Source organism: Thunnus maccoyii, chromosome 13 (assembly GCF_910596095.1).
Source record: "Thunnus maccoyii chromosome 13, fThuMac1.1, whole genome shotgun sequence".
Taxonomy (NCBI): Eukaryota; Metazoa; Chordata; class Actinopteri; order Scombriformes; family Scombridae; genus Thunnus; species Thunnus maccoyii.
Window position 1 is genome coordinate 2,298,105 of NC_056545.1, and position 12,271 is coordinate 2,310,375.

Here is a 12,271-nt window from a genome sequence, read left to right on the forward strand (position 1 = left end):
GGCTCTGAAGTTCGACTTTTAGCATCTTTTTCTGACTTTTGTCTTTTTTTATTTCAGCAGTTTGTTTTTCTTCTTCCTCTCCGTTGTTCTCTTCCTTCCTCCGTCTCATTCACATTCTTCCTCTTTCTTTCTGTCTCTCTCTCTCTCTCTCGTTCAAACTCCTCTCGGTGTCAAAACTTGCGCCGCATCTCTGAGGCGCCGGGCCGCCACACTTCACAGGTGCGGTCTGGGTAAACAATGGCGGGAAGCTGGAGCCGGCTTCCCCGACATTAGCATGCTTTAGGAGAATTAGCATTTTTTAGCATTAAGTGGCTCAAGAGGTGCGAGTCCTCCTCGGTCGTCTAGGGGTCGTGACCTTTGACCCCCCCCTCCCCCCCCCCCCCCATCAGGCAAACACAGCCATGTGTTTTTACATCAAGTGGAGTGAAGTAAGACTCAAGTTAACTGTGTGTTGTTAAAATGTCACTGATGTTTATGTGTGAGAGGTCAGATTATGAGATTATTACATGGCAAACAATGACACACACACACACACACACACACACACACACACACACACACACACACACACACACATCAAAGCAGCCCCTCCCTGCTGTGTTTCAGTCAGCGAGGCTCCAGAAGTTTATAATCTGTTTAACCAGAAACAGTCAGACTGCTGTAATCTGTCTGTGTGTTTGTGTGAGAGGTAATAATATTCGGAAAAAATACATTAATCATCTAATATTTGACAAACCACACAGGGAGGAGCTGCTTTTATGAAGCTAATGAGTGTATTTGTGTTCCTGAACTTCAGTCCCGCTGCCGACAGGTTGACCGGTCGTCACTGGATCAAAGTCGGGACTAATCACTCAATCACTCACAATTACAATTAATATGTTAATACTTGTGCACGAGCTGCAATGTGAAATGCTCGCTGGCATATTTACTTAACCCGAGTTCAAACATGAGCCATCCTGGATGTACAGGACTGTGTTTTAGGCAAGTGGCAACCACCAGGGCTGTAAAATGAAGCCAAAAACTGCAGTTCCTTGAACGACCACTTGAGGCTCCAAAAGTGAGTCAATCTCCATAGACCCCCATGTTAAAATACCCAACTTTACAGCAGAAATAAACATGTTTACAGCCTGGTACAAACAACGGTTTTGGTCTCTGTAGCTAATTTCTCCTTTCATGACAACTGTACGGGGGTGAATTTTTTTATAACTCACCTGTTTAAGTTTTATTAAGCCGTAAAGTTATGCATAATGAAGGACATGGCTGCTTTGAGTGACAGGTCCACCAGCCGCTAGGTGGCTTGTTTCAGCCATTCGGCCCGCCTCTTTGCCCATTTTTGATTGGCTGGGAGTTAGGAGCGGCTCATTTTGAGCTTCAAAACCGCTCTTCAGAAACCAACGGGTGACGTCACGGTAACTACGTCCATATTTTTATACAGTCTGTGGTTTTAGGACCTTTTAGATGTTTAGATTCTTCTCCGTTATTCAGCAGCATCATCAGGGAGGCGTCTGATCATCTGCAGCAGGACGACGAGCCCAAACATCCAGCCAGAGTCATAAAGATCTGTCTTCAGAAGAACGAGGAGTCCTGATCTCAACATCATGGAGTCCGTCTGGGATTAACATGACGAGACAGAAACAGCAGAAGAAGAAGATGCAGGAACAACCGACCTGAAACACCGAGGAGAACTGCTGCTGTTTACTCAACTTTGTATCAAGTTAACTGATCAATAAAAACTATTCAAAGCATCCTCACTTTACTTTTAGTGCCTAAAATGTTTGCACAGTTCTGTTTGTTAACATTCAGAAAACCAATGAAAGGTCTCATCTTTGTAATAAACGTCTATAATCTTCACTGCTCTTTCTCACAATTAACCACTGCTGACCTTTAACCTCTGACGATGTGTGAGCTTGTGGGAAAGAATGTTTATTAAAAACAGACATATTCAATATGTAACTATAATAAATCATTTTTTAAAAAACAAGGCTGCATAGTTGTAAATTTCTCCACCTGCTCACGTCCACATTGGGACTTTCTCATTCAAACGTTTGAACACAAAACTTTCAACTTTTCTTCTTCTTCTTCTGCCAAATAAAACAAACACAGTTATCCAGAAGGGATACAGGAAGTCTGGAGAGCATACCGACAGATATACAGTCAATCTATAACTTGAATTGGGATCATAATAAGGACACAAGCATCACATAAAAATATAACTGAGGATGATTTCCTTTTACTTTTTCATTGGTTAACTATTGACTGTGTTTAACAGCCGGAGACGAACACACAGAGCCGCAGCAGATAGAAAAGACACGACGAGTGAAGGTGAAAGAGACGCAGAGACGTAGTTTACTGGTTATAAACAGCTGCAGCTTCATGTTGTTGTTATCTCAGAAAAAAAATCCTAATAAAATGATCAGTTAGTGTATAATCAACATCATCAATTATGATGTAATATCATAAATTACCAGCAGTAGACCTATAAAGTAGTTGTAATTAAAATACATTGTTTTACACTGTAAAACAACATACAGGAATTTAGTGGAATCAACAAATATTTTGTCATTAACTTAAATATACAAGTTTTATTCATTTCAAGCAAATTCAACATAAAATTTCTAGTTTTCATTTTCAATCCATTTTGACTTGAAGTTAAATTAAGTAGCAGACTTCCCAGAATGCATTGCGTCAGAGTTAAACCTTTTCTTTTTTTTTTGTAGTTTCAAGAAAACACACATGAAGGAAACTTGCTGTGTGTTTTTATACGTGTTGAGACAAATCACGGCTGTTTCTTTTAATAATAATGAAAACAATATGAAGTCAGTAAACTTATCGTTCATTCAACTTAATATCTGAAATTTATTGAACTCGTCATCTCTAGTGAAGTTAATTAACTTATGAGATGATTTTCAACTAATCAACTATTGTTAAATTACATTTAAATTACATTTAACAATAAGCGTGTTTACGTGATATTTTCACAGTGTACACATTAATGCATCCATAATTATAATCAAATACATATGATTCTGAATGGGCCATTTTGCATCATATGTACTTTTACAGTAAAATTTTGAATGCAGGATTTTTACTGTATTTCTACACTGATGCATTACTTAAGTAAAGTATATGGCTAGCATAACAGGTAGAAAAATATCCAGTTAAACCACAGACACGTCTGTCGTTTCCCTTCTAAAATCTGGTTGTCTTAGTTTACAACCATTTATGGTTCATTACAGGAGCGAGGCTCTATTTTTCTCAGCCATCCTGCCATAAAAAGGAGTCGTCTAATACTACACAGGAAGTCGACCGACTTTACAGTCCAGAAAAACAACAAAAAAAAAAAAAGTGAGAGTGAAGAGATTTATTTTCTTTTGTAGAGCTTGTAATTGTTTAATTACAAGTTTGATAAAACAGGTGATCAAACCTGTTGATGAGTGAGTTCTGCAGTCATAGAAATACAGAAATACAAAAACTGAACAGTCAGTATCAGCACCAACAAGTAAAACTACATTAGTTAACCTGAAGAAGGGAGTTCAAAGGTCAGATACATGGCCGTTACTTTAATGTGTGCAGCTCTATGTGTTGTGGTTCTACACAGTGGTGACGGTGGCAGAGGATGAAGAAGAAGAAGAAGAAGAAGAAAGGAGGAGAAAATCTGTCTGTTTTTTTCTTCTGCTGTTGCCAAATATGAACTTGAACAGAAATCAGGGTTCTGCAATGTCGTGTCGAAACCCCCGACGCTATCACCGGGACAAAGGTTAATGAGGGGGAAAGGTAAGGCGGACAGGACACACACACACACACACACACACACACACACACACACACACACACACACACACACACACACACACACACACACACACCTGAACCTGCAGTTAAAGCAGCTTTTATAAACTGCAGGTAAAAGCAGGTCAGAGCAGACTGACTGACTAAAGCAGAAAATAAGATTTGAATTAATTATATTCCATCTAATGAAACAGTTTAATTTCTAAAATATGTGTGCAAGTTTCAATTATTATTATTATTATTATTATTATTATTTCTTTCTGTTTTTCATCATTATTAACATCCCAACTTTAGCATCTCTCAAATGTAAATAAAGAACTTTATTCTCTCGTATCTTTGATTGTTTCCATTTCATTATAAAACTGATACAAATTCTTCTTTCTTTCTTTTTTTAATGATCTTGATTCTGTCTTTTTTTCTCCACAGCTTCATGTTGTTATTCATTCACCACATTACTTCAGTATTTTATGACTTCTGGTCGTGGATGTGGAGGCAGAACACGATATCTGACACAAACTTCTCCTTCTCTGTTCCCACAGCGGCGGATGATTAAACAAACAAAGCAGTTGTGGGAATTTTCATCAGTGTGTCCACAAGTTCAATACTGCTTGTTTATGAAGTGTTGTACATTGATTCTGTTAAAATAAATATGTCAATAAAAACTATTTTAAAGCAAATAATGGTAACACGTTACTTAAAGTCTTCCTTTTTAAGCATTTATAATCAGTATAATGTTATGATCAAGTGACCACAACAAAAAGGGACAAAAGCACAATCATTAATGTTTAACAAAATATAATTTATTAAATCAAATGAAAGAAACTAAAACTGGAAACTGGAGGGAAAGAGACTTCACTAACCTGGAGCCCTGCAGGCCGAACACCTGCAGGTGAATCCCGAAGACAAACACAGATGACACCAGTAATAATCACAATATAAACATTCCATTATTGGTTTATAACTCACTATTATGTTGTTATAAGTGGATTTAAGAGTTTTAATGTATTTCTGTGGGCACTCATAAGTGTTTGCTGCTGCATAAAAACATAATTAATGACAATATAGTGAAAAAACAGCTGTGATAATATAAAATATATCAAGTTTTAATTAATAAACACTTAAAAATGTCCTTATATCGGCTTATAACTACATTATCGTATGTTATAAATCATTTATTAAATGTTAAACTGGTTAAAATCATCTTTGCCTTCTCTTCAAAATTTAAACCAAATTTGGGAAAAATCTTTCAGAATTACAAATCAATAATCTGAGGAAGTTGATGTTTAATTGATTGACAGAATCAATTACACGGGTGATCAATCAAATCAACAAGCTGGTCCACTTGTTATAATTCATTAATTAATATATTGTTGTTTTCCTCGCAGTAACACCTTCATATTATGTTTCCTTTTTGTTTGTTTTGTTGTTTTTATTGTTGTTTAAATTCAATCTTAATGTCTTTTTGTCTTATTTTAAATGTATTTCTATGCCTTTGTAAAGCACTCTGGATTACATTGTGTCTGAATGGAGTTATATAAATAAAATAACCTTACTTTACCTTCCTTTGTTTTGTTATAGATCTCTTTTAAAATATGAATAAATAATGAGGTGGTCTTTAACAGTTAAGTATTAAATAAACAGTTTTCACACGTTGCTTTGTTACGTGAAGCCGCCTCTCACATTAAAGGCAGTAAAATAATAATAAATTACACTGTCACTAAAATAATATAAACTTCACTTAATTGAAATTGTTCCGCTGATAAGTGTGTGAGATGTGGGTTAATGGGGCTGCAACACTTTACTGTATGATGAGCGGTAATTGGAGACAATAACGTGCTCGACTGATAGACTGTAATCACTGTTCATAAAACTCCTTGTTTCAGCTGAATACAGCTGCTGTAAAACATCTGGAGACACAAACAGTAGAAAATGTAATATTTAAAATCTATAATTGTAAAAAAAAAATTATACTTTAATGTAGTTTTAATACAATTTATGTGTTTTTTAAAATTCATTTTAATGCAGTATTTTTAAATTCTCATAATCTTTGTAATTTTTGAAATTCACTCTTTTCATGTATTTATACTTAAAACTTAATTATTTTTTAAAATTGAGTGAATTTGAAAAGATTTTCACTCCATATATTTGTAAAGAAAATATTATTAAAAGTGCAAGTAAAAAGTGTTTCTTCCCATTTTTATTGTATTAGATTTTGATAATTTGTCCATTATTATTTTTTTTACATATAAAACTGTACATTTGTTTTGTAATTCTTTACATTTTCATACTTTATTTTTTATACCCTCATTGTGCATGTTTGTGTATTTATTTATTTATCATTTACAAACACTGTGTGACACAGACCAAACCTCATTAAGAATCTGCTTCATTTTATTTATTTCTCCATTATTTTTCTCTCTAAAATTACATGTAATTTTGTTTTTTTTTTAAATTTTTTAAAACTGTGTTTAAAAAATAATTAAGCTAATTTTCTTATTTATATTTTCATTGTGTGTTTTTCTGTGTTCATTCTCCACCTCTGATGAGCTGTAACTTACGAGATTAGTTGAAGACAAACAGACCGAAGCTCATTAAGAATCTGCAGAGTTTTAACGGAGCTGTTTTGGGTGAATACCAGTAGTCCCCGTCATGTCTTCACTATTATCTGCTCTTTACAGCATACTACCGTTCCAGCACTACTCCTTTACAACTCCACTGTTTGTCCACAATCAATGTGGCCAATAAGGGGCGTATTAGGGGCAGTAAGTATATTGTAAATGAAAGTTTATGGTAAAATGGCCCATAAACACGCGGCTGTATAAGTCTGGATGAGCTGCTGCGAGGGACGATTCCTTGAGCGTTTATGGACACCGGCGAGAGGCGAGAGTTATTTGCTCACTTTGTTGTCATTTCCTTTATTTGCTCTAATTATTGGCTCTGTCACACATGATGTAAACATCTTTGATTGGGCTACAAACAGATTTTAGCAGCAGCAGCGTAGACGGACGAGCTCCTGAACTGAACTGTTAAACCGGGTGTCTGACTGCACATCGACATGATTATTTGGACTTTTTGGTTTTTAAGTGTAACGCCGCGTCCAAACCTGAGGCCCAACGGTTTCGTTCAAGGTCATCACCGCGATGTTTTGCTGTCAGCCATTTTGTTTTTGGAGAGATGAAATGTGCCCTGAAATGGCCGCCGCCCCTGTCAAGTCGTCACGCTGTCGCTGGTGTCTCTTCTCAAACACACACTGACTGCATGTCCAGTGTGTGTGTGTGTGTGTGTGTGTGTGTGTGTGTGTGTGTGGGGTTACCAGGAAGGACAGACTGATACAGATATCTGATATTGACACTGTTGATAGTGATAATGATTGTTTAATATGAAAATTTTCCAAGGAACAGAATCTATTGATGTTCATTCCCACCAAACACACACACAAAGAAGTTTGGATTTATAATTAAAAATATGAGATATTAACTCAAACTTTTGTCTTATATAAGTGAAATGATAATCAGTTGGTTGCTGTTTTCCAGCTTTGCAACGAGGTGCTCGACATCCTGGTCTTTACTGGCCTCTGACTGGCTGCCAGATGAACATTTGACCTCGATGATAACAGCCGAGGATGTTGTTCCTCATTATCGCCGTCACCGCTCTGTCATAAAAACTCTCTTTATGCTCCTCACTGAGCAGTTTCACATTCATTAAATGTTTCAAAGCGACAAAAGATGTTAAATTTCTTCATCTGATGAAGCTTCACAAGCCAATAAACACAGAGAACCTCCTCCATAAAATTATATCTCATGGACTAAACCAGCAGATATTTACTTCAGATTCTAATTTATTGACTTAAGAGTGAAAAACTTCATACAATAATAATAATATATATTGTCTTGCTTGGTCTGGTTTATTGACAGTATTGGAAGTTGTTCCTGGTTTTTGCATTCAATGTCTGACATTAAAATATGTTTGAAAATTGGGCTAAAGAACTAGAAAAGTAAGTCGTATGAATGAATAATCGCTAAAATATTTTAAACCTGCAATTTTTTGTCCACTAGTTTCCATCAGAAACAAGTAGTGAACACAACTCTGACATATCATCAGCTTTTAATTTGATATGTTGAACATGTTAGCAAACAGTTGCTTTTATTTCCACATCCAGCAGTTACGGAGCAACATTATCATTCATGTGGAGTCGTGTTTCTGTCCACCTGGTGAATGTAAGTCCAATATTCACTCTCTTTTAGTTCTGTTTTTACTCTCTACCAACTCCTGAGGGAAATATCTGGCTCTTTAGCTGCTAAATGCTCCACTATGTTCACCAGCTAGTCTACAGCTAACTGTGTCTGTTAGCAGGTAGTGTTCAGCGGCTTTTTACAGCTTTTTCCTCTGAAAACGACGCTATGAGACGCTGAGAGTGAACCAGAATAGTGAAGTTGCAGCCGGACAGATAAACAATGAGCTGAAACTCACTATAAAGGTCTATTGTGAACTTTTTTGTATTGTGTAATATTCATAGCTTGGGCGTTTTATTCAGACATGAGAGCAACATGTTAAATTACCATCAGATTAACATACAGGGGTCTGAAAGAGGCTCTACTGAGCAGATCCAAGCAGCACATCACTCGTCTACTTCGTCTTGTTTCTACATAATTTTAGCTTTACTTGATCTTTCGCAGAAATCTGTAAATAGTGAATATAACCAACAGATTCTGGTGTAAAGATCAGTTTTTCACAACTCTCACTTGCGTGAGAACAAACCTTATAAAACATCTCTGTGGCACTCGGTGAATCCTCTGGCTGTCGTCCATCGCTGCTATCAGAGTACATCACGCCTCCTCAACAAACATTTCTGTGTCTCTGTGCTGAAACCATTTTACTGCATCCACCCCCCCCAATAAACTTTATGGTGGTGAAGAGGCAGAGAGGGTGCAGCTCCGCTCTCATTATCCACTGTTTACCCAAAAATGAGAGACGAGCACAGCCGTTGCTACTCACAACGTGGACCTACTTTATCTCTACTGAGTTCACATGTATATAAAGACGTGTAGAAGACAGTTTTTCACTTTTAGTTTCTAATATTTTTACATCTGGAGACATGAAACCAGATCATTTAATTTAGACACCTTTCACCGTCAAACACATGCAGGTACAAGGACTCTAAGATCCAGATTGTTTTGCGATGCAGATTAAAGTTTTGCAGAATTGTTTAAATTAAATTACGTTTGCATTCATACAAACAGCTGCATAGATACCATTGAGGACCTGCTTGTAATATTTCTGGGAATCTATTTCTGGGGATCTCATGTTATCAGGTAGAGTCTGAAGAAAAATGAATCACTTCATCAAATACAACAAAACAAATTGTTTAAATACTTGTGTGACTAAAAATGGACTGTTTTAGATCGTAAGTGATTTAGAGATTACTAGTTTTCACTAGAGTAACATATCTGGAGACAACGCTTTGAAACAACATTTAGACAATAAGATTATGTTTTGCTTTTTTAAATACTGCTTAAATATGGTGGCTAGCATAAAAATCTTAAGTGGTTGGGACTCTGCTGGGGAAGTTTGGACTCAGTGGGCTTCAGTGTTTCTAAAATCGTTGCAAAAAAGACGCAGATTGAAAATTGAGGTAAAAACACATCAGATCAGGCTGAAAAGGCTTCAGTTTCAGTGAAAAAAAAGTGCATTTGCACACACAAATGTCTGTACTTTCATGTCCACAAGCTGTTGGCAAAGGTGATAAATTCATGTTGGGAAATGACGTCCTTGACTTTGCATCCGAAGGAGTCAGCATTACATGTGGAGTTCCCCAAGGCTCAATACTTGGGCCTCTTTAATTTAGCGTTTACACTACTGGCTTCTATCAGGACAAATTATGCAAAATCATAAAATTAACTGTCATAATAATGCAGATTATGCAACACCTGCATTTACTGATAGAAACAGCAGTTAAAGAGCAAAGTTAGAAGTCAACATTTTGTTATTTTTTTATGTTTAATGTTTTTAAACAGCGTCTTCTTCAGACCTCAAGTTCAAGATGGCCCATCTCATCAGCTTTTTTCTGCACATACACAGTCCGATTATAATCGCCTGTCCACACACTGCTGATAGTCTCTATCAGTGTCAAGATAGGACTGTTGTTGGAGGCAAAGGGACCGGGACAAAGGTCTGAATGACGACACATGAACACACACACACACACACACACACACACACACACACACACACACACACACACACACACACACACACACAACAGCAGATAGCAGGATCCTGTGCTCTGTTTGAACACTGCTCCTCTTTGCCCTTTGGACACCACACCTCAACTGCTGCATCGTTTAGCAAAAATCTAATGTGTGTGGAAGTGTTTTGTCTTTTATTCTTCATTTCTTTTCATTCCATCTCTCCGTTTTACTCTCTACTACTTGTACTTATTGAATCTGTCAACGTTTGCAAGTAACTAAAAGCTGAAATATCTACAAAGATGTCTAATCACCTCTTGTTGGCTGAGAAGCACAAACAAAGTTTTTAGTGGCAGCCTGATTAATGTCCGCAACCTGAAAATGATCTGAGCAGCATCATATATGAAATGTTAATGAAATGCATCTAACAGTTAAGAACTGCAGCCTCCTGTACATCACAAGCTGCTCAAGCTACTGATTCACAAGTATGAAACTGATCACATGCAAATGTTGATCTGAAATGAAATTAAAGTTTAACTGGGAGATTCTGAAAGTGACGAGAGGTGATCAGCTGAGTTCAAAGGACACGTTGACAATTTTTCAAGTGTGTCTTAAAACAACAGTCAGGTGTCCATATGAGCAGTGAAAGAGGTTTTCCTCGCTGTAATCAGTCCTCCTGTTCATACTGGATATTAAAAGATCCTTCAAATGTGCTTTCAATGGAAGTGATGGAGGCCAAAATCCACATTTAGTGCAAAAATGCATTTAAAAGTCTGTGTGAAGCTTCTATTCAGCTTCAGCAGTCTGAGTTAGTCATATCAAGTGGATATCTGACACATTTACAGTCTTTTTAGCATCAAATTCCCTCTTTGTGTTTCCTCGGACAGTGTTTCCCTGTTGAGCTGCAGGTGGAAGTATAGTAACAAAAAGAGGAACTTTGGCACTAAAAAGACTGTAACGTTGAAAGATATCTACTTGATTTGACTCATTTGGACGCTGAAGCTTCATTTTAGCTTCAGATAAACTTTTAAATACATTTTTGCACAGAAGGAGGACTGTGGATTTTGTCCTCCATCACTTCCATTGTAAGGTCATTGTGAAGGGATCTTCTAATGGTCAGTATGAACAGGAGGAATGATTACAGCAAGAAAAACAGGTTTCACTCTTCTATGGGCTCCTGACTGTTAGTTTAAGACACACTTGAATAATTGTGAACTTGTTCTTTAATGAATATGGATATTTCACTGACAGGGAACTGGCTCCTTAATGGGATCTGCTATCAGAACCCTTGTCTTTCAGGCAGGCGCCCCCTTTACATCAATGTGATGACAATTTTCATGTCAATGTCATGTCTCAATAAGGTCTTGAATCATTTTTATGTAAAAGTCACAATTGCTATCTCACTAGGTTGAACCATTTCTGTAAAACATTCAACATGCCACAAATCTTACAGAGGAGATAACATGTTTTTGTGATTTAAATACTGTTATGATGCCAAAAATGGCAAAAGTTTAAAGACTTGAGGTGAACGTATGTAGAAATGCTGCCTTCAAGTCAAAAGTCAGGGCTTCAACCTGCTCTAAACGCTTTGTTTGCAGTGTTACCTCTACTTCCTCCTCATGATGACATCAGATTGTTTGTACATGCCCACAAATGGCCGTCCGTTCCGTAGCCTTGGTTGCTAAGGTAGTTGCTAAGGTGTTTCCATGTGTTGTTCATGTTGTCCACTCTCATATTACGTAACATATACAGTTTATATTTGGAGTAAAGAAGGGTACTATAGTTTGTTTACGTAGCCTACGGAGCCGGAGGAAGCTTCCTGAAGCTGACCAATCAGAACAGAGTGGGCTTGTCAGGAGGCGGGGCCTTAAAGAGACAGGAAGCTAAAACGGCCTGTTTCAGACAGAGGCTGAACTGAGGGGCTGCATAAAGGACCAGTAGAAGATAAATAAGGAGTTTTTAACTGTAAATCATGCAAAGATATTCCAGTAGAGCCCCAGAATATAAATACAGACCTGGAAATGTTCATTTTGTATCTCTCCTTTCACTATATTTTCAAATTAATGAATATATAGTTAAATACTTTACATACAGCTTGTAAGAAACAAGGAATTTGAGTGCCATCTTAATGTCTTATCATTCTCTGCTTGTGCTCTGTTGGACATTTTGTAGAATTCACTCTAATTATGTTAAATGATGAAATGAGAACATGTATTAATGTATTCACTATGAACAGAATTGTCTTGCAAACAAACTGTATTGAGACTCAGATGTGTGTTGAAAAGAGTTAAAAGATC